This window comes from Patella vulgata, chromosome 7 (assembly GCF_932274485.2).
Source record: "Patella vulgata chromosome 7, xgPatVulg1.2, whole genome shotgun sequence".
In the NCBI taxonomy this organism is placed as follows: Eukaryota; Metazoa; Mollusca; class Gastropoda; family Patellidae; genus Patella; species Patella vulgata.
This window is the reverse complement of record NC_065885.2, coordinates 62,277,899-62,301,838: the sequence shown is the minus strand read 5'-3', so window position 1 is coordinate 62,301,838 and position 23,940 is coordinate 62,277,899. Positions and strand designations below refer to the sequence as shown.

The 23,940-nt window shown below is 37.6% G+C and overlaps 1 long non-coding RNA gene across 1 annotated transcript; it reads left to right on the top strand.

The window, feature by feature from the left end:
- Positions 1-19,317: 19,317 nt before the first annotated feature.
- On the top strand, positions 19,318-23,172 carry LOC130013513 (uncharacterized). Its single transcript, XR_008788678.1, has 3 exons — positions 19,318-19,467; positions 20,441-20,949; positions 21,796-23,172. It is a non-coding gene; the product is annotated as an uncharacterized LOC130013513 (long non-coding RNA).
- The last annotated feature ends 768 nt before the right edge of the window (positions 23,173-23,940 follow it).

The following is a 23,940-nucleotide window of genomic DNA, read 5'->3' as shown; positions in this document are numbered from 1 at the left end:
GGTTCAATTTTATTTCAATAACAATTTTATTCTAATAAACAGCGAAGACTTCAAAAGCCTAAATTCCCCTTTAAATTCAAAGATCTGACCCCAAGTTCACAAAACATTCTCAGACTTAAAGTTAAGAATTTACTCAAAATTGCTCGCCTTATTTTAACTAAAATATAGCCCTTTATAAAACTTTTGTTGTTTGAATGTATCAAATACATCAATAGGAAACTATGTGCAAGGTTTTGTGCTTTTGGATCAGATATTTATCATAAACAGTGATTGAAAGTAAAGTTGAGTAAATTCTTAACTTACGTCTGAGAATTCTTTGTGAACTCGGGGTCAGGGGCCTTTTTCACGAAATTTTAACTAAGATAAAATCCAACTTTTATTTCTTCGATTGGATAATATTAGATTGATTTTAGTGTTTAGCCAATCAAAATTGAATTATCTATACTAAAATTTGGATTTTATCTTTAGTTAAAATTTCGAGAAACAGGGCCCAGGTCTTTGAAACAAACCGACCCTTTAAATGTAGTTCAGCCCGTGGTCGAACTCTATGTAAATACAAAGAATATAATATTTTGTGCATTTAAAAAGTATGTACATGTATAGTGGGGTTGAAGGAAAATCGGCCTTTTAAAAACAGAATCAATGAAAATTTTGGTATTTAAATAATTTCTTTTCAATTTCTATTTTATAGACTATGGACCATACGTATATAAGTAAAAATGGATAATTTAGCAATAAATCTCAATGATACGGATGTTCACATATAGGAGTATCAGAAAAGGGTTTATGCTCTGGTAAACGTTGAGTCTGCTTGATTAGAGGATCACACGCATCGCTGTTTTCATTCAAAGGTTATTACTCTGTGACACGGTCCCAACTTAATTCTTTTTAGGTCGACGACTATTAACATAGACTAACCTACGTGTAACCTGGATTAATAGAAATTAGTTCGTTAATCCCTGATAAGGGTTTTTATCGACGAGTTTATATCGTTATCGGAATTTAATACTATAGCCAGATTGAAAGAGGTCAAAGGGCAAAAGTAGGTTCGTTTATTATCATCGTCTGTGGCCGTCAGTATAGTAGTAGGGGCATGAAATGAAATAAAATGGGGTTTAACGTCCTACTGTTCTGCGCTCCGACAAGGATAATGAAGACGGGCATACGTCATACAGTGTAATATTGCCCGAACACCGGCGCTACGTCCTACTCTTATATCAAATTCTAACACGCCAATGTGTACACGGGACTTTGGTTTTCCGTCCCATCCGAACGACTATACACAGTGTCGTTCGGACAGCGGCGCTAAGACCTACTCTTATATCAAATGTCAGTGATGCAGGACGGAGGGCCTGACAAGGACAGTTGTCTAGTCGTTCGGATGGACCCCGTGTACACATTGGCGTGCACGTAAAAGATCCCTTGACAGTTGGAATTCGATATAAGAGTAGGCCGTAGTGCCACTGTCTGGGCAAAATTTCTCTGATAGCCGTCTTCATTAGCCCATTTCGGAGCAGAACTATAGGACGTTAAACCCCATTTTATTTCATTTCACTTACTCACTGAGCCACCGCGGCTTCGGGCTACTTCTATAACCAAAACGTATAAATATAACACACAACAGTGATATATCAAATTATTTTACAAAAATATAAACTTAAACAATATCCGGTTTCTATTGAATTAAATTTTGTTACTTCAAAACATGAGCTGGGAGTTATTTAGTGTTTTTATGTTTTGTTAAGTAATTCAGCCCTGTTTAAACACAATACTGTTGTTGGGAGTTACCTGATAAGAATATGATCCCAAGCTAAGCAACACTCGGTTTTTGCTGCATTGTACTCAGTGTGCTATCGATAAATGTTTGCATACATGTCACGGTGGGTTCGCGTGGCAACAAAACAGTTTACTTTGGTATATACAATCGTCTATTGAAATTTTTAAATATCATTTCGTCCTTTTTTTTTTCATACCCTTCATTGAACTTACAGGCTGGTGTAAGGACTGCTAAGGGTTCAAAGTTGTGAAATGTGTCTGGCTCTTTGTAATTCACAGCAACCAAATCCTGATTAGCTAAGAAAAAATGATACTATATCATTCTGCCTGTAGCTAGCCACACGCGATCGTATAAGTGAAAGGGGGACAGAGTGTAACCCTAGAGTATTACACCATGCTGTGCAATAACTTCGCCTAAAAGCCCAGGGTGGTGTGGGGGGTGGGGGTGGGGTGTGGGTGGTGAGACATCCTTACTAGAATTTCCCGGATTTAAATCCAGCATGAATCGAGATTTTTCAAATCTGGTTTTCACGTCTTAGGGATGGTGTCCAAAAACCTAGGTCCACCGATATACACATTGACCTGCATCTAAAACCACTATAGTCATCGAAGGTTACTATGTTACATACTTTTCGGGAAAGAAAGGGGGGTGTACTGAGATAATTAACGCAAGGTTCGTAGATGGAAAAAATTGATATTTTCTGAAGCTGATAACTTGGGAAGCCATGTTCAAAAAAATCACGTGACCTACTGAAGCACTCGATTTTCTGTTTCACTGATGTCGATGTGCGCGCGATGAATTGAGCAACCAACTAGTTACTGCCAGCTTTCGGAGTGTCGATGTTAGCCGAACGCGTAGATCGACGGCAACTGATCAGTTTCGTTACTTCCAATCGCCTTGTCGATATACGCCGTGCTACTACACGGTCACTCCCAATCTGTTTTACAGACCTAATGCGACATCCGTCTTTTATCTCTGTCCAAGATGACTGACCTTTAAAAGGTCAGACCGCTATAGTTCTAAGGGTGACGTCACATCACAATGTTTACCAACAAAGCAAGATGGCGTCGATAACGCGAAAAAAGATTACTTCTGTGGCTTGTTTTTGTTGTTTTAAAACAAACACGAGCAGGTCAATCAGATTAGACGGTAAAAAATGTACTTCTGAACGAATTCAGATTAAACAAACAGAAAAAAACGTCAAATTGATGGTCACACGAGCGTTGTTTACATCGAACGTAGTAATATGAACAGGTACGGGCAGAATTATATCGTTTTACCCATTTTACGCCTCCGCGTACTATTTTCTGTACCTATTTACACTAAATATGGAATATTTTTTATCAAGATACACTTCAAACACCTTTATTTATTTTTCTAATACTAAAAAAAAATGTTTCAGAATTTAATTTGTCGAAAGAAAAAAGTTAATATTTTGTAGTCATTAAGTCGCATCGATGTCATCCTTATCAGTGATTGTAGCGGCCAAGCGAATATCCACTGCGGATCAGTGTGGGTCACTCCAAGGCCTAATAGACTTTATTGAGAAATTTACCCCGTTTTATTACCATATTATATACTTTCATCATTGCACTGGGGAAATCCATCAATTTATCACGAAACTTAAACTTTGTAGAAAACTATGTACATATGAATTCCAATCTTTTACATAAATTTATGATGAAACTTAAACTTTGGAGATAATATTTACATGAATTTATAATTAAACTTAAACTTGAAAAATATATGTACACAAATTTAACCCTTTAACTTAAACTTTGGAGATATAACCATGTACATATATTTATAATTAAACCTAATCTTTGGAGATAACTATTTTCAATAAATTTAAAATTTAACTTAAACTTTGGAGATAACTATGTACATATATTTATAATTAAACTTCTTAAACTTTGGATATAACTAACTACATAATTTATAATTAAACTTAAACCTTGGAGATAACTAACTACATAATTTATAATTAAACTTAAACCTTGGAGATAACTAACTACATAATTTATAATTAAACTTAAACCTTGGAGATAACTAACTACATAATTTATAATTAAACTTAAACCTTGGAGATAACTAACTACATAATTTATAATTAAACTTAAACCTTGGAGATAACTAACTACATAATTTATAATTAAACTTAAACCTTGGAGATAACTATTTACAAACTTAAACTTTGGAGAAAACTAACTACATAATTTATAATTAAACTTAAACCTTGGAGATAACTAACTACATAAACTTTGGAGAAAACTAACTATAGCCTTTAGAGAAGACTATAAGATATACATAAATTACAATCTTTTGAAATTAGAAACTTTTGTACAATAAATAACAAATATTTTATTTAAAACTAAACTTTAGGCTTAATATATATTTATACAACGGATAACAATGTTTAAGTTTAAGTTCTGAATTTAATATTTACAGAGAATTTGAAATATTTTCAGAGAACTTAAAATATTTTCAGAGAACTTAAAATATTTACAGAGAATCATAAAGAAATTCCATTCATTCAATCACAGTTCGATTCATAGACTGGTGTTTAATCATTCTGCACAAAGGGAACCATCTACTTCCAGAATAGATCTCTGTATTGAATGGCCACCATATCTAAAAATGTAAGTCAATTAGCTTAGTGTCTGTTCTCTAGCGGAGCTAACTGTAGACAGGTAGCCTAAGTTTAGTATGATGTTTAATCGTTAAATAATTTAAAGACTCTGTGTGTGATTTTATCATTATAGGAATCCTGTACCGACTACAATATTTCAGATTTTTATTTCAGCTTGCACATTAACGTTTCCTTCTACTGTTTTTTTTTTCAAATTACAACCGTCAAAGGATCTTTTTTGTGTACCTTATTAACAATTCGTACACAGGACCCGGATTCTTTCTCCATCCGAACGGCAAGACATACTTTCCGTGGAATCATCGATTTGATTAAACATTAAGTAAAATAAGCTCGTGCTTAGGGCATCATGTGTATGTGGAGGGGGGGTCACCACCTGCTTTGTTTGGTGTTAAATTTAAAAACTTGTAATGAGCTTTCCATTGTTTTTGTTTTTTCTGTTGCCTGTTTTGTCTCGATTTATGACGTGTGTAAAATCCTCATTTTGAAAAATACAAATTTATTTTTTGGGTTATTCTGAAATTACATATAGGGCCTCTGTTATTCTTAATCCGGCCGTAGTCACACCTGACATGTAAGAACAAGGCATGAACAGAACAATCTCATTGATGGTTCTTCTACGTCAACACCGGTATGCTAGTTTGACCTGGTAATCCTACATGTATGGCTCGTTTTATCGCAAATGAGCAACGCATAGTAGTTAAATCAAATCGCAATGGCTACACATCCTATTAACGTCACGTGGATAATTTTAAAAAGTTATCGTAGACTCGATTGTCTACTTATTGCCACTGGTTGACGGAACCTGGAGTAGGTTATTCCAATCTGTTTCTCACCTTGGTATTATTATGTCTACTTAAAGAGAATCGGTTTCAGACGAGTTATTTGCCCCGAGTTAGAAATTGGATTCAGACCAATTACGAACATGGACGTAAGAGACTTCGTCATAGCTTAATGTGGCTAGAATCACTCAACCTGAACTACCACCTCGAGACGATAAACTCAAGATATCGATTGGTCGACGGATTCTAGCCTCTACAAAACATTTCGGTGAGAATTTAACAAAATGTTTATGTTTATTTCTAGAAATATAATTTTATCAAAATTAGAGTATGGGTACAGGGACCACATCTCAAATGCATTAGGTAAGATTAGATAAAGAGCTTACAGTTTTCGCTATAATCGTTTAACCAGCGGCTGCCAGGCAGGATACGCCCACATTTTCGAGAGATGGATAGAGAACAAGCTAAAAATAAAGTGATTTTTCCTACAATCAAGGGCCATAATTCAGGAAATTACAATTCGATATGCGCAAATATCGAAAGGAACCGAGATCGTTGGGTTATAAACTTACATTTCAAGTTTCAACAAAATCTATAGTGTCCACAACCTTGATATACAATATTTTTACGCTATTTGAGTACGAGGGGCGGCCATTTTGTCTGTCAGTTTTGGGCCGATTTTCACGAAATTCGAACTCAGTCGTCCCTAGGGTGTAACGGTGATATAATAATACGGTTTTTTAAATCGGATAAAAATTATGACCTCTATAGGGTCCACAAGCTAAAAACGCGATTTTTCGTACAATCAGGGGCCATAATTCAGGAAGTTACGGTCCGATATGCGCGAATATCGAAAAGAACTGAGATCTTTGGGTTATAAACTTACATTTCAAGTTTCAACAAAATCGGATAAACATTGTGACGTCTATAGGGTCCACAGCCTTGATATACCATATTTTTACGCTATTTGAGAACGGACGGCGGCCATTTTGTCTGTCAGTTTTGGGCCGATTTTCACGAAATTCGAACTCAGTCGTCCTTAGGGTTTAACGGTGATATAATAGTACGTTTTTTTTAAATCAGGTAAAAATTATGACCTCTATAGGGTCCACAAGCTAAAAACGCGATTTTTCGTACAATCAGGGGCCATAATTCAGGCAGTTACGGTCCGATATGCGTGAATATCGTCAGAAACTGAGATCGTTGGGTTATAAGCATACCTTTCAAGTTTAAACCAAATCGGATAAAAATTGTGACCTCTACAATGTTCACAAGCTAAAAACGTGATTTTTCGTACAATCAGGGGCCATAATCCATGACGTTACCGTCCGATACATGCCAATATCGAAATGAATCGAGATCTTAGGGTGATAAACCTATATTTCAAGTTTCGTTGAAATCGGATAAAAATTGTGACCTGTAGTCTGTTCACAAACAATTGTGGACGGACGGACAGGGGCGACGACAATATACGTCCACATGAAAATGTGGGCGTATAAAAACAAACATTGAAAACAGAATATGCTGAATATTTCAGTAAATTACTTCACTCCGAAGGGAAATATTAGCGATTCAATTTTAGGCTAGCCTTGATCATTATTACTACCATTGCTACTATAATACTTTAAATCATCCATCACTTTTCACGATTTCTGGACGAATTCTCTAATTCAGATAATCGTGCTTCCAAAGCTTGTATCCGTTGTTCTTTCTCTCGCCGATCCCTGCATTGGCCGAGAAAGTTCATCTCGATTTTCCGGCGTGGTTTCCCCTTGTCAATGATGCAGAACGGAGGGCCTGACAAGGACAGCTGCCTAGTCGTTCGGATGGGACGAAAAACCGAGGCCCCGTGTACACATTGGCGTGCACGTAAAAGATCCCTTGGCAGTTGGAATTCGATATAAGAGTAGGCCGTAGCGCCGCTGCCCGGGCAAAATTTCCCTCATAGCACACTGTATGGCGTATGCCCGTCTTCAATTAGCCCAGGTTAGGTGCAGAAGAGTAGGACGTTAAACCCCATTTCATTTCATTTCATTTCTTTCTCTCGCTCCAGTTCTTCGATGTAATCCCTTAAATCCGCAATGTCGTCTTTGTTCTCTTTCACTTGTGGGCCTAGTTGATGGACTTCGTCTGTTAAACCTTTTAAATCATTGTGGTCATGTGTAATGTTATTATGTACACCAACTTGGTTGAATTCACCGTAAAAATTATAACTGTTCCCGGCACGTCCTTCTTGGAGATCATCCGTATCTTCTGAACCTAGTACACCGTTCACGTCAGGGGTAATATTTACAGCGACTTGTGTGTTATTGCCGTAAAAATTATAATTGTTCCCATCATGGCAGCCAACTCTGTCGTTTAAATCAATAGTCGTTGTGATGATGCGTATTATTATTCAAAGCAACAACATTACGATTTCTGTAGTCCATAGCCTGAAACAAATAAAGTTATATTCAGCTTTTATTCGATTGAATCCAATAGATGTACATGTTGCGAGGGCGGTTGGGTGGTCGAATTGATTAACGCTTGCGCTTTAGATCATAAGACCTGTCACTGAATCAAGTAGCCTGGGTTAGCTTCCTCCAATGAAACCGTCTGTTACGGTGAGCTTTAGGTGTGTTTTGCACGGAACTGTGGGTAATCCACTAGTGACATCAATGCTAATTGGTTAATCAAATGTCTGACGTCATAGGGTCAAAAGCCGCTCGTATGAACTCCGACGCGACCTATACTACATGCGGTCAGATATTCGTGTAGTGTAGGCCATCGAAAGTATATAAAAAACGAAACGAAATATAGATCTGTATTATAATCAGATTGACACTTAGCGAATGTTATTGATCCATTTTCTAAACTTCAATTAAATTTACAACCCACTAGTTCTAATTAATTGGTTTAATATTATCCAATATTCTAATATAGTTGAATTACCTTTAAAGTATTAACTAAGCCATAGTTGCCATTTACTTCCAGACTTTTAATAAACAGGTTATACGAATCCCCAGCACACCATCGTAATTTTCTAAGTAGAATTTACCTACCTTTCTACCTTTATCTTCTTTTCTAAAACTTATAAACCCTTGATCGTGGTAATCTATAATACCATGTTCGTTAGCTGGTAAAAACTCCAATAAGTATAAATAATTCCTTCTTATTCTCTCAAAATTATAGTCCACCATTCGGTTTCGGGCCATTGTAGATGATCTTGAATTTTTAAAATTCACGCTTGAAATACTGAAAGAAAGATGAAAATATCAATGAAATATAGTGCTTTTTCCATAATTTAAGAATTTAACGATACGCTTCTGTCGGCTAATTTTACGGCCCCCTTTTTTTTTATTATAAATGCTTTAAGCAAAATACCAACACCGAATTATATAATATCTGAATATGATTCTGTAATAAAAAAAACAGAAGAAGAGAGAACAAGATACAACAATTATATATGACTGGGGATTTGAGTCAAACGTCAGTGCTGTGTTGTTTTTGCTTTTACATCTCCGATGTTCCAAATGTTGAATGTTACATGTAAATTGGTCCAAGTCAGATGTAAAAAAAAAAAAAAAAAAAAAAAAAAAAAAAAAAAAAAACCCAAAACAACTTGTAAAGAATTAGCTCTATTACATCGCTTAAATTGACATCTTGACTTTTGACAAATTACATTATTCTGTTCTACGTATAATTCATTTTTTGATATAACCAATCAATCAAATAAAACTTAATTAAATAAATATATTTTCTCTTTCACATTGTACTTTTGATATCTACCTTTTGTCATTCAACATTTCACATTAGACTTTTGTCTTTCAGCGTTTGTCTTTTGCATCGTAACATTTTACACAGAATATCATCCTCGGTTACCCAGTGTACTCATTCCGTTCTACTCCACTATACCCTGGGTTAATCTATGGGGGAGACACGTTTTCAAGTTATCCACCCTTGAAGATTGTGCTATTTTTATCGACCAATCCCATAAATTGTTATTTAAAAGGAAGTTGGCAAAGGTAAGTAACTCTCATCGGACAATGTTAGGAGTTGGCCTATTCTAAATACGTAATTATTAACAACCAATTATATATTATGTTAATGAAGAAAAGGCGTTCATATAACAATGTAGGGTCATTAGTTTTATTTAGAATCGTTCGTTCGTTCGTTCGTTCCCGGAATTTTATGTCCACGTGATATCGTAGATAAGTTATGGTGAGTCAAATTGTCAAGTATAAGTTCAATAATGATAAACATAACAGAGTGACATATTTCAGACAAAGAACGAATAGTAATAATAATAACAAAAGTCAAACATATAGACGTTATACATATTTGAAATCAACAACACATACTACAGATTATGATAATACAATTAAATATAAATAAATTATAAATATATACATTATTTATATAAATCATTCAGTAAATGGACATGAATATGGTTATCTACCCTTATAAAAACGAAGGCGAAAAGATTGGTTTGTAAACTGTTTTCTGATTGGTTCGTAGACTTTAGCTACATTCTAGGCCAGGGCAGATAATTTGAAATCGTGGAAACCCTATGGATTAACCCAGGGTATAATGGAGTAGAACGGAATGAGTACACTGGGTAACCGAGGATGACAGAACATGAAATCAAGCTAGTATGCAAATTAGTTCCCACGGTACCTTTTTTGCTGAAACCAACCAAGCATACAAAATGTCACCATACAATTAGGCAAACTGATCAGCAGTGAATATTCGCTAGGCCGCTACAATCACCGAGAGGCAGCTTCCTATATTAGCTTTTTTCCTTCTGCAAATTAAAAGAACAGTTTTTTGAATGATCATCTCTCATTTTGGGAAATTAGATCCAGACAAAGAGACTAGCGTTAATACTAAAGACAATGGAAAAAATAATAGTGGTCCGCCTCCATGCGTAAAATATGGATTTACTTAGCTCCCTTTAGTAGTGTTTAGTTTTCCGTCCTTCTGTAATAACACCATTTAAACACATACATGTAAAAACTATTATTTCTCTTTCCAAGGTAGACCTTGTGACTTAAATTGAGAACAGATAGAATGCAAGCAGAGTAGAAGAGTTGCCAAGTTGCCCATGGTGAGAATTAAACGCGAACGGGGTTTTCCACAAATTACAATAGGGGAATTACCCCCCCCCCCCCCCAATGATTTTGCTAGAACTTTCGACTAGTATACTATACTCTTATTGAACTCTGCAAAACATAAAATTCTGCTGGATTCACCCCGATAGTTCCTGACTAGCGGTTATTATTATTATCATGTATCTAATGCCATATTTTCAAGTCTATAATATGGCATAGTTACATAACGCCAATATTGACAGCCAGTTGCCTGAGTTGTAGATGTGCACGAGCCATGTCATAATCTATAATTATATCAATGGTATATTATCAGACTATAAATAAAGCATTGCCTACAGAACTATTAACACGAAATATACAGAACTGATGCAAAGGTACTTACGTGAGATGATGTTGATGATGACGATGATGACGTATCTGTTTAAATACCTAAGATTCAACGCTCTTAAATATTTGGAAGCAAATCTATCCCGAGGTAAGAAAAACCTATGACGTAATGTTGTAGATATGACTAACCAGTCGAAGTTACAGCAGACGACTGAACTCGAATAACCAGCTAAATTATCGTATAACTAATAACATAAAATGAAATATGTGTGTGAGTATGAGAGAGGGACAGAGAGAGGGGGGGAGAGAGAGAGAGAGAGAGAGAGAGAGAGATGGGGTTTAACGTCCACTTGACACAAACTAGGTCATTTCGGGACCAACCATAGGCATACGGGCTCGATGACAGTTAGGGGGCGAAACCCGAAGTGCCCGGGTTTACAGACAACGGCGCCGGTCTTCCCAAAGAAAATTTTGGAAAATTTGACGACTTTTTCCTGCTATTTCAGCCCGTGAACAAAGCAACTTCAAAGTGGTCTAATTTAGCCTAATTAAGGTGACTGACTCGAATTCCAGTCAATCGTTTACAGTCCACGGAGACGGGACCATTGGGAGAAAATTTAACTGCCGCAAACGCATTTTCCTGCTATTCCAGCCTGTGAATACAGCAACTTCAATTTGGCCCAATATAGCCTACCTGGCTGACCCGAATTCCAAACAACCAATCAATCGTCGCGGGGTATGGAGGTATCACCTTCCCGGAGAAAATTTTGAAAATTTAACCACCGCAAATGAGTTTTCTGCTATTCTAGCCCGTGTAAGCTACTTCAAAAGTATCCAGTGGTTTTGTAACCGAAATCCCATTCTGAATTCCAACCATCCAATCAGACTGTTGCAGCTGCATTCACAAATAATCGATGCCCGAAAAATGTCGCACAAAGTAAAGTGGCTCCAGGCAAAATGTTTTAATCCATCAACTCAGTACAAATTCGTGGTATTCAATTAAAAGAAAGTAAAATTAATATTTTATTAGGGCTCGATGACAGTTAGGGAAGCAAAACTAGAAATGCCCGAAAAAATTTCAGGTTTACAGACAGCGGCGCCAGTTTTCTTCAAGAGGCGAAGAAGCGGAGCTGACCTTGTATGGACCCCCCAAGAAAATTTTGGTATATTTGACGGCCGCAAACGCGTTTTACTGCTTTTCCAGCCTGTAAAATTAGTGTTTTATTAGATTTCGGGCAATTTATTTTGCAAAGATAGATGAAATATTTTTTTTTTTCACTTTACTCGTCTGCCCGAAAAGTCAGCTTGCCCGAAAGTTAGGGGGGGGGGGGGCAGCTGCCCCCCCCCGCCCCTTGGGTCTTACGCCCATGGGACCAACACATGGTTCAATTTTATTTCAGTAATTCGCTTCCGCGTATGGGTCTTTAACAGTGGGAGGAAAAGGGAGACCCGGAGAAAATCCTTGTCACCGACTGGGCTAATAACGACTGCCAAAGGCCATGTACTATGAGGGAAATTTTGCCCGGACAGCGGCATTTCTCCTACTCTTATATCAAAAGTCATGGGTTCTTTTACGTGCACGCATATGTGTACACGGGAACTCGGATTTCCGTACCATCCAAACAACTAGACAGCCGTCCGTGTTAGGCTTTCCATCCTGTACCGCTGACAAGAGGAAACCGCGTCGGAAAATTCCGAGGAGGGAACCCGAGACCACGAGGCTAGCGAGCCAGCGTCTTACTCATTGAGCGGCTCCCTAGTCTCTCTCTCTCTCTCCCTCTCTCATACTCACACACATATTTCATTTTATGTTATTAGTGTGGGAGAGTGGATAGAATGTCCCTTTAATGACACCAGTTGTCTTATACATGTAGCTATAGTAACCTTTCCCGCCGGTAAGCGCTTTACACGTGCGAGGGAGAGAGAGGGTTGTCTCTTCTCATCAACTGCGATTTAATTTATCATTTTCTGTGGCCGTGTCTTTTGGCTCGGTCACAATTGGCGTCGCCGATAGGATTGGATGATATTTTGACCACGTCGACATCGTGTTTACAAGATTCAAGTCAAGCCAAGTCATTCATTCAAAAGATTCATACCTGGTGAGATCTTTCCACTTTTCTTTAACCGAACGGCCTTTTCCTGAATTGATTTATATTTATTTACGTTTTTAAATTATGTCTGTCTGCTATGAGTATAATTAAATTGCAAAGATTTTTGGAAAAACCGTCACCATGTATAGTGAACAGACAGCATAGCGTCGCTATATTACTTGCAGACAGTAAGGGCCGGTATTTAAAGTCACAATATTCAAGCGACGGTACGCTTACTATAAAATTTGAAACTGTCAGTGGCCGAAATACTAAACAGGGTATAGACTATTTGGAAAAAAATTTGCCAAAATTTATTGAAGATTTTTCGTCAGTTGTTGTCTACGTGTGGCTGGGCACGTGTGATGTTACGTCAAAAGTTGGGAATTTAATCACTGTTAAACCTGAAAGTAGTGACCCAGTTTCGTTTGTCTTGTCCCAATACAGAAGAGCCGTAAATATTATAAAAAACTTACCAACTTGTCGTATAAAATTTATAGAACTGCCTCCTATATTAATTTCGAAACATAACTGTACACAGTCAGGGTGTAATTCGGAACAGTACAAATTACAGGACAAATCTGTTAATCTTTACATATCCGAAATAAACAGGGAAATTAAACTGTTGAATTTGTCACAACACGAATCAACATTGGGTTTTTCGAACGACGTTTTTCGCTTCCGCAGAAATAAGAACGGTAGTGCCCGTGTTACTGTTACTTCACAGTTACTGTCGGACGGCGTTCATCCGGTTAAACTTTTAGCCAAGTGTTGGTTGCATCACCTTATGATTGATATTGCAGCGTGTTGTTTTCTAAAATAAACTTTAACTGCTTAAAGTGACACTCACATGGCAACGGAGAAAGCTCTATTGTATGTAGTACTTTATTAATGATCTTATTTTTCACAAGTAGAGAAAGCTCTACTGTGGTTATTTTGTTTGATGTTAGTTTTTGTAATTTAGAAATATATAGTACTCAATCATTTTGTTCGACAATTTATAGGCTTAACGTGGCGAGAGCTCCACGGAATATACATGTATGTTTAAATTGTCACTATTTTTGTATTGGTTTTGTACCTTGCTAAATATGGCTAGCGGAGGTAAATCTAAGGATGATTATCATGCCGAAATCGAACGTTTAAGAAGGGAAATATCATCTACAAGATTAGCGCCGAGAGTTCCATCCACACCTTTACGAACTCCAGATTCCAGATTTTTATTCCACCCAGAATCAGAATCCACCCATCTCCATACTTCAAACCCAGTTGTATATATAGACAGAACCAGAGAACCAAGGAAATTCAGTGGTACGTGGAAGTCGCTTGATAGTGTCTCTGTACATGAATGGATAGAGGGCATTCAAGGTTATGTCTCTACATTAAACTTGCCTAAGTTAGAAGAAGCTCGATTGATATATTCGTATCTAGAAGGAGATGCGAAAGCGGAAGTTAAGCTTAGACAAGTTCAAAATGACCCGACCGGTATCTTTAAGGTACTACGTGAAACATTTTCCGAACCACATTCAACATCGCAGTTACTCAGATTATTTTACGAGTGTACGAGAATTTTCATACAGCATTCGTGACATTATGGATAGAGTTCATAGAAAGGATAAATTAAAAGCTGTATGTGAGAGTGCGGTTAGAGATCATTTCGTTGATGGTTTGGGCGATTCCTACCTACGCAAGGAATTGAAGAAACAAATTCGAGAAAATCCAGGGTTGTCTTTCCTCGACATGAGACAGTCTGCCTTGGAATGGTCAGAAAATGATTACAGATCACGAAGAGGTGCTACAGCTCTTTCAGAAGAAGTAACATTAAAAGATTCTGAGATAAATCAGATGAAGAAATTGTTGGAGTCTCAACAGGAGCAAATCACGAAACTTCAGTCGATGTTAAATCAACGTACCAGTAATCGACGTTGCTATCAGTGCAATAATCTAGGGCACCTGCAACGTAATTGTCCCAATGTACCCAAAAAGCAGGAAAACCAAGCTCGCCCTTAACTGTGTGTCGAGATAGGGGCGTGAGTCAACCCAAAGACTCATCTTGTGTTAGTTTTAGTTCGACTGTCGGGGATTGCCCCGAGGTTGAAGTTAAAATTGAGAATGCAACTTGTAGATTTTTATTTGATAGTGGATCTCAAGTTTCAACCATCGTACAGTCATTTTACGAGAAATATTTGAAATCTTCAGCTGAGCTTCATGAAACCTCATTTCTCACTGTTCGTGCAGCAAATGGACTTGAACTGCCTTACATTGGGATTATCCAGACTAATTTAAGAATATTTGGAAGCATTGTACCAAACCAGTGGTTACTTGTAGTGAAGGACCCAAGGGATCCAGCTACACGGAAACGGAAACAGGAGGTACCAGGATTGCTGGGTATGAATGTTATCCGTCATTGTTGGTCTGTAATTGAACATTTGGCGAAACGTGAAGATTTCGTAGATCAGAGTTTCGTTGAGAATGTTACTGCGACGTTATCACGTGATGAAAGGAACCTTCTGGGATTTGTGAAGGTCGCCGGAAATACTGATGTAGTTCTGCCTTCGAAATGCGTTACAGCATTTACCTCGCAATGTTTCAGCGTTTGTAGAAGAACTATGCACTAGAACGCATATACCAAATGATGTTGCTGTTTGTAACACTATTATACACTCAACTGAAAATCGTTATGTACAAGTTGCTAATTTTTCAGAATCTGATATTAACTTGAAACCCAGAACTCGTATAGGTGTGGTGGTGGCAGCGGATATAGATACTGAAAGCATAAAACTCTCTGTGAACCATGATCATGTATTTGTTGAAAGAGTGACAGAGGATACATTGCTCGAAGTTGGGGAGAACCCTGTTATTCCACCTGTACCTATTCCAGAAACTCTTGATAGTGTTCAGCGTCAGCAGCTGGAGGATTTACTTCTAAAGTATTCAAACGTTTTTAGTAAAGGAGATGATGACATAGGCTACACATCAACTATTACTCATCAGATTCATCTTACAGATCAAGTTCCTGTAAAATTACCATATCGACGTATACCACCTGCACAGTTTGATGAGGTACGAAAACATATTCAAAAACTGGTAGATATGAATGTTGTAGTTCCTAGTTACAGTCCGTATTCTTCACCGATAGTGATCGTCAGAAAGAAGTCTGGTGAGTTGAGACTATGTGTTGATTACAGACACTTAAACGCAAAGACAGTTAAGGATTCTTTTCCTTTGCCCCGTATCGAGGAAAGCCTTGATGCGATGCACGGAAGCTGTTGGTTTAGTTCTCTAGATTTAGCATCCGGGTATAATCGGATCGCGATGGATAAAAAAGACCAACCCAAAACGGCGTTCACAACCCCGTTTGGACTATTTGAATTCAAACGTATGCCGTTCGGCGTATATAACGGACCTGGAACTTTTCAACGTTTGATGCAGAGTTGTTTCCGAGACGATGCTTTAAAGATTCTGTTGATATATTTAGATGACCTGATAGTGTTCGCCAGATCTTTTCCGGAGCATCTTGAGAGACTCAATCATGTTTTTAGTGTTTTGAGTAGTCATGGACTTAAATTGAAGTCCTCAAAGTGCTTCTTCTGTTGTTCTGAGGTTCGTTATCTCGGACACGTCGTTTCAGCAAGTGGAATAGCCACTGACCCAGAAAAAATAAAAGCAGTGCATTCATGGGGTCAGCCCACAACAGTTAAGGAGCTGAGAACATTTTTTTAGGATTCTGTGGATTTTACCGCAGGTATGTGAAAGACTATGCCAAAATAACATTACCGTTACAAAGTTTTCTGAAACAAGCAGAAACTGAGAACAAGAAGGGTATATCTTCTTTTTGGACAGAAAAATGTACCCAATCGTTTGAACTTTTACGTGAAAAACTTACCAGTGCGCCAATTTTGGGTTACGCAGATTTTTCACAGCCATTTCATGTGGAAATTGACGCATGTAATGATGGACTGGGAGCAGTTTTATCTCAGTATCAGCATGGTCAATTGCGTGTCATTTCGTACGCCAGTAGAACTCTACGTGGACCTGAACGGAACATGGAGAATTACAGTTCAAGAAAACTGGAAATGTTAGGCCTTAAGTGGGCTCTTTGTGAAAAATTTCATGATTACTTGATAGGTCGGAAATTTGTGGTATATTCGGATAACAATCCCTTGTGTCATTTGAAGTCAGCTAAACTGGGCGCAGTTGAACAGCGTTGGTTGTCAGATCTTGCGGTGTTTGACTTTGAACTAAAATATAAACCTGGGAAAGCTAATAACAATGCAGATTCTTTGTCTAGGAAACCGGAAAATGTGGCTGAAAGCAGTTACATTGCCATTGACATAAACGCGAAAATTGAAGAAGTAACCAAGTCATCGTTTGTTCCGCCATGTTTAAGAGAACATGTCAATTTAAATTTGGATTCTCCGGTGTATTGTGAAAGTTTAGGGATGTTACCGTCCTACTCTCACGAGAATTTACAAAGCCTTCAAAGTGCAGACCCAACCATTAATACTTTTAGATCCTTCTTGGAGAAGAGTAATTCACCAACCAGGTCCCAGAAAAGAGAGTTATCCAGGGATGTGCTGATATTGTTCCGCCAATCCAAACGGCTATTTCTAAGGAATGGTATTTTATATAGAAAAATATTCGATCCTTTGGTTGGTAATGTTGAGCAGTTAGTTCTTCCAAGTTCCTTGAAGGAGACTGTACTGGAAAATCTGCATGATAAAGCAGGTCACCAAGGAATTGAACGAACATTTAATCTTGTGCGGTCCAGATGTTATTGGCCCGGTATGTGGAAAGATGTTCAAGCCAAATGCAAGAACTGTTCAAGATGTGTGATTGCCAAACCAAACCCTGTTCTCCATGCCTCAATGAAAAATCTGTTAGCCTCCAAACCTCTAGAGGTGATTGCAATTGATTTCACCTTATTAGACCAATCATCTAACGGTATGGAAAATGTCCTGGTGATTACTGATGTATTTTCAAAATTTAGTATAGCAGTTGCAACAAAAGATCAGAAAGCTTCTACTACAGCTAAAGTTCTGGTAAAGGAATGGTTTGTTAGATATGGCGTACCAAGACGAATCCATTCAGACCAAGGACGAAATTTTGAGTCTGATGTTATTAAGCATCTGTGCATTTTATATGGTATCAAGAAGAGCCGAACTACCCCCTATCACCCCGAAGGTAATGGCCAAACGGAGAGATTTAACCGTACCTTACACAACCTGCTAAGAACTTTATCACCTAGTGCTAAGAGGCGTTGGCCAGATCATTTACCAGAATTAACTTTTATGTATAATACGTCTACACATTCATCTACTGGCTATACTCCTTATTTCCTGATGTTTGGTCGGAACCCGATACTCCCCATTGATGTATTACTAGGCGCCTCAATCGGACATTCAGAATCATGGGTATGTGACCACCAACACCGTCTTCAGAGTTGTGTTATTCTCAAGCATATGGGATGTTGATTTCTTCTGCGGACCAACGGAATGAACACGATACAAAAGCTTGTGATGCTCCTTTGAAGCCTGGACAGCTCGTATATTACAAAGCTAGAGGAGTTTTAGGACGAAACAAGATCCAGGATCATTGGTCCCCCATTGTTTATTCGGTAATTGAGAGAATTAGTGGTGAAAATCATGTTTATGTTATAAGCCCAGTGGATGATTGTAGTCTTGCCAAAACGGTACATCGCGCTGAGTTAAAGTTGTGTCCACCAACTGTTCACGATCCATTGACTACCGGTATATCAGATGCGGAGGTTGAACTATCTGTTGACCCGTTTGATGATTCATACGGTAATCAAGTTGAACAGCCTGTTGATATTGCGAATACTTCATTGCCCAATGATGATCAGGAAATTCCTTTAGAAGACCGATCAAATCTTAATGATGATTCTGATTCCACTTCGACATTGTCATTTAATCATACAGAGATTCGGCGATCGGCGCGTGATAATAAAGGAACCCATAGCAATCTTCATAAGCTACCTGTTAGTGCAGTGAATAATTCAGTTACAACGGTCGATTCAGATTATTCTCGTATTATGATTGAATTAAGTAATTCTTTAGTAGCTACAGCACTTCGAGAAGTGGGGTCTTTATTGAAATCAAGTACGAATAGTTCAGTTTGAATTTTTTGCCATGTTTTTAAGATGTTGTTAGTTTTGTGTTTTTCATTCTTTGTCTCACAGATTTTCATTTTATGTTTCAATTTTGCGAAATGCAGGGACGCATTTATTGTAAAGTTGGGGAGAATGTGGGAGAGTGGATAGAATGTCCCTTTAATGACACCAGTTGTCTTATACATGTAGCTATAGTAACCTTTCCCGCCGGTAAGCGCTTTGCACGTGCGAGGGAGAGAGAGAGTTGTCAGTTGAGTTGATAGCAGCCGAACTGTACGCACACAGAAAGCAGCAGCCGAACTGTACGCACACAGAAAGCAGCACAGCCGTCTTGTGTTCAATGTATAGTTAGTTGGACGAAATAAAGTCTCTTCTCATCAACTGCGATTTAATTTATCAATTTTTGTGGCCGTGTCTTTTGGCTCGGTCACATTAGTTATACGATTATTTAGCTGGTTATTCGTGTTCAGTCGTCTGCTGTAACTTCGACTGGTTAGTCATATCTACAACATTACGTCATAGGTTTTTCTTACCTCGGGATAGATTTGTTTACAAATTGTCCTGTCAACAACAGATATTTAAGAGCGCTGCATCTTAGGTACTTAAACAGACATGTCAGTATCACCTCGCGTAAGTAGCTTTGCATCACTTCTGTATTATTACCTATTAATAGTGCTGTGTGCAATGCATTATTTATACCCATAGTATGATATTATAGATTATGACGTATCTGACTGTCAATATTGGTGTAATGTAAATACGCCATATTAGAGACTAAATAAAATGGCATTTGCTACATGATAATAATGATAAACGCTAGTCGGAAGGCATCGTGTTGGATCGAGCAGGATTTTATGTTTTGCAGAGTTCAACACTAGTCGAAGGTTCTAGAAAAATTGTGTGACGGGAATTCCCCTATTACTAACGTGGGGAAAACCCAATCCTCATTTAATTCTAACCTTGGGCATTTTGACCTCTCCACTTCTCTTGTCCCCCACATGCTTGCATTTCTTATATTCCTAATTTAATTCACGTGGTCTACCTTGGAGAGAGAAATAATACTTTCTACATGTATATGTTCAAATGGTGTTATTTTATAAGTATTGTCGACGAAAGGGTGGAGAACGAGAACACTATTAAGGGGAGCTAAATCCATATTTAAATATGGATGCAGACCACCAATAATGCCTCCATTTAATGTTAACGCTAGTCTATGGTTGCCACATTAGAATGTCATTCCATGTCAAGTGTACGAAATTCCCAGACAGTTGTCAGGTGGCATCCTCAGAAAATAATAGAAAAAACATATTATTATGTTATAGTACATACAGGGGGTCACTGTTCCCTAGAATAACAGGAATAGAATTAGGAAATTTCATAAATTCTGTCTTTAGCAGTGGGAGGAAACCGGAGGGTCCGTAATAACCCACGAGGTTGGACACATGTACTTTCACGTACATGCGAGGAAGCGAATCCACGTCCTTGACAGAGCGTAAGATCTAAAGCGCACGCGTTGAACCATTCGATCACCCAACCCCCTCGCCACTTGTACAGCTATTGGACTCAACTGAGTAAAAACTGAGTATAACTTTATTTGTTTCAGGCTATGGACTACAGAAATCGTAATGTTGCTTTGAGTAATAATAATAATCATCACAACAACTCGATTGGTTTAAACGACAGAGTGGGCCGCAATGACAGAAACACATATAATTTTTACGGGGATAACACACAAATCGCTGTAAATATTACCCGTGACGTGAACGATTTACTAGGTTCAGAAGATACGGATGATCTCCAAGATGGCTGTACAGGAAACAGTTTTAATTTTCGCGGCGATTTCAACCAAGTCGGTGTACATAATAGCATGACACATGACCACAACAATTTAAAAGGTTTAACAGACGAAGTTGATGAACTAGGCCAACAAGTGAAAGAGAACAAAGAGGACATTGCTGATTTAAGTGATCGCGTCGAAGATATGGAGCGAGAAGAACTTAAAGCTCTTAAAAAAAGAATGTCTCAATTAGAAGAATCGTTCAGAAATCGTGAAAAGAAAACAATTAATAGAGACGAAGAGAAACCAATTAGAATAGGCATACAGGGGCCAAGGTGAGTATTAGCCTGGTGATTTGCCAGTTATTGGTGGAGGGTCTGTAGGGATATTGTCTGTCATATGGAAATGAAATGGGGTTTAACGTCCTACTTTTCTGCACGGACTGGACTAATAAATACCGGCATACACCATGTAGTGTACTATGGGGGAAATTTTGCCTGGACAGCGATGCATACATAGGACTCCGATTTTTGGCCTCATCCGAAGGATTAAATGTTCGTTGCCCGGCTTTCTATTCCGCTCCATTGGCAATGGAAAACCACGTCGGAAAATCTCGAGTTACTTTGTTGGCGAGCACCAGGACCTACCCCTGGATCTTCTGGTTAGCGAGCCAGCGTCTTATCCATTGAACCACACTTGTTAGCGAACCCTGCGTCTTATCCATTGAACAACGGTGGTTAGCGAGCCTGCGTCTTATCCATTGAACCACAATTGTCAGCGAACCCTGCGTCTTATCCATTGAACAACGGTGGTTAGCGAGCCTGCGTCTTATTCATTGAACCATCCTAGTTCTCTTGTAAATATGTACTGGTAGAATATGTCAGTTCTTATTCTGTTCAGAGAAGTCGCCTGCCCAAACTCGTAGGTTTTCTCCAGGCCACTCGGTTCCTCTCCCACAGCTAAAGAACCCAACGCCAGCGAGTTATTGAAATTTGTGACTGGTGGACGTAAAACCACATCTCGAGAATTTGACAATATATTTGAGAATTAGAAAAAAGATATTTCGTTGCTATTATCAGCTGCACGCAGGCATGGCATATCTAGTAAGTAATCCATTTATTTTCTTCGGGAGATAACATTGTTATGTTAATATTATGTTTCTTTTGCATTTATCTTTGCAGCTGGCGGGATGTGATGGAACCGCTTACAGTGGACCCAAATATCACAGTTGGTGAACTTGAGGAGCTCCTGAACGAACGCCTTAAAAGGACTGATGTGTTTATTTTCTGTATAGAAATGGGAAAGGGTAATAAAAGACCATGGTTTGAATTAAAAACACATAAAACGTTAAAATTTCATAACGTTAAGGATGGTCATACCATCCATATAAATTACAGAAATACAGGTCGTTCTTGCTAGATCAACATCATGAAAAAGATTTTAATATATTTAATCCAAAAAAAAGGTTATATGATAAGTGTATGTATTGCGAAATATCAACGTTATAGATAATCTACCTGTGTTCGATTCAATCGGATTTAAAAACAGGCCTATCAATTTGATTCACAACAAATAAAAGGAGCAGCGTTGATCGATGTAATTTTCAATACGTCATTTATTTGTAAATACTGAACGAAATTGACACATTTTAGACTGATATTACAGATTCAAGATTCAAATTTCACAATATTTTAGTCTGTACAAGATTCCTATAGTGCTAAAATCACACATAGAGTCTTTAAATTATTCAACGATTAAACATCATACTAAGATATGGTGGCCATTCAGTGCAGAGATCTATTCTGTAGATGGTTCTCTGCGTGCAGAATGATTAAACACTAGTCTATGAATCCAACTGTGATTGAATGAATCGAATTTCTTTATGATTCTCTGTTAATTTAAAATTCTCTGTACATAGTTATCTCCATCCAAAGTTTAATTATAAATATATTTACATAGTTATCCCCAAAGTTTAATTATAAATATATGCACATAGTTATCTCCAAAGGTTAAGTTTAATTATAAATTTATGTAGTTAGTTATCTCCAAAGTTTAAGTTTAATTATAAATTTATGTAGTTAGTTATCTCCAAAGTTTAAGTTTAATTATAAATTTATGTACATAGTTTAAGTTTAATTATAAATTTATGTAGTTAGTTATCTCCAAAGTTTAAGATTAATTATAAATATATGTACATAGTTTAAGTTTAATTATAAATTTATTGAAAATAGTTATCTCCAAAGTTTAGGTTTAATGATAAATATATCTACATAGTTTTATCCAAAGTTTAAGTTTAACGATAAATTTGTGTACATATATTTTTTAAGTTTAAGTTTAATGATAAATTCATGTAAATATCTCCAAAATTTAAGTTTCATCATAAATTTATGTAAAAGATTGTAATATAGTTTTCTACAAAGTTTAAGTTTTGTGATAAATGTATAGATTTTCCCGGTGCAATGATGAACTTATATGGTAATAAAATGGGGTAATTTTTACATGTTTTGGCAAATTGTCAGGGTCAAGTTATGTTGTCAATAAATTATTTATTAAATAAATGTTTTCCTATAAAAATAAAACAACGACATCGGGTGTTTTTGGTGATCCTATAGTTTATTGGGTCTTGGAGTGACCGTGTAGTAGCACGGCGTACGTCGACACGGCGATTGGAAGTAACGAAACTGATCAGTTGCAGTCGATCTGCGCGTTCGGCCTTTCATGATGGACACTTCGGCAACTGACAGCAACTAGTTGGTTGCTCAATTCATCGCGCGCGTACATCGAGTGCTTCAGTAGGTCACGTGATTTTTTTTTGAAAATGGCTTCCCAAGTTATCAGCTTCAGAAAATATCAATTTTGTCCTTAAAGTATGTTTACTACGAACCTTGCGTTAATTATCTCATAGATCAATACCTTAAAATAAAAAGTCTCATAATGACAAATTTCCATAGTTGTTCTTTCCGTTTCCGGCAACTAGTTGCCTTCAGTTGCAAGTGTCGATTATACGACGTGCTATAGTATAGGCGTCACCCATGCCACAGAGTGGTAGAATAAAGAGAGTGCAACCTTTTTCATAATGGATGTAAAATAAAATCGGACCCTCAGTTAGCAAAGATTATAGCCCCCTACTTCGGGGTTGAGTAGTCGATGATTTTCAAACACGAGAAAGGGTGAAATCGAGGGATGAGTGGGCGAGATGTCGAGGAAAAATAATCTTGCGTTCTTCTCGCATCCTCGCCTCGCGACTATACTAGCACACCAGACTTCTAAGATTGACTGGCTCTCGAAGAGAAGTCGATATTACGAAATGGCGGCAACACTTCCAT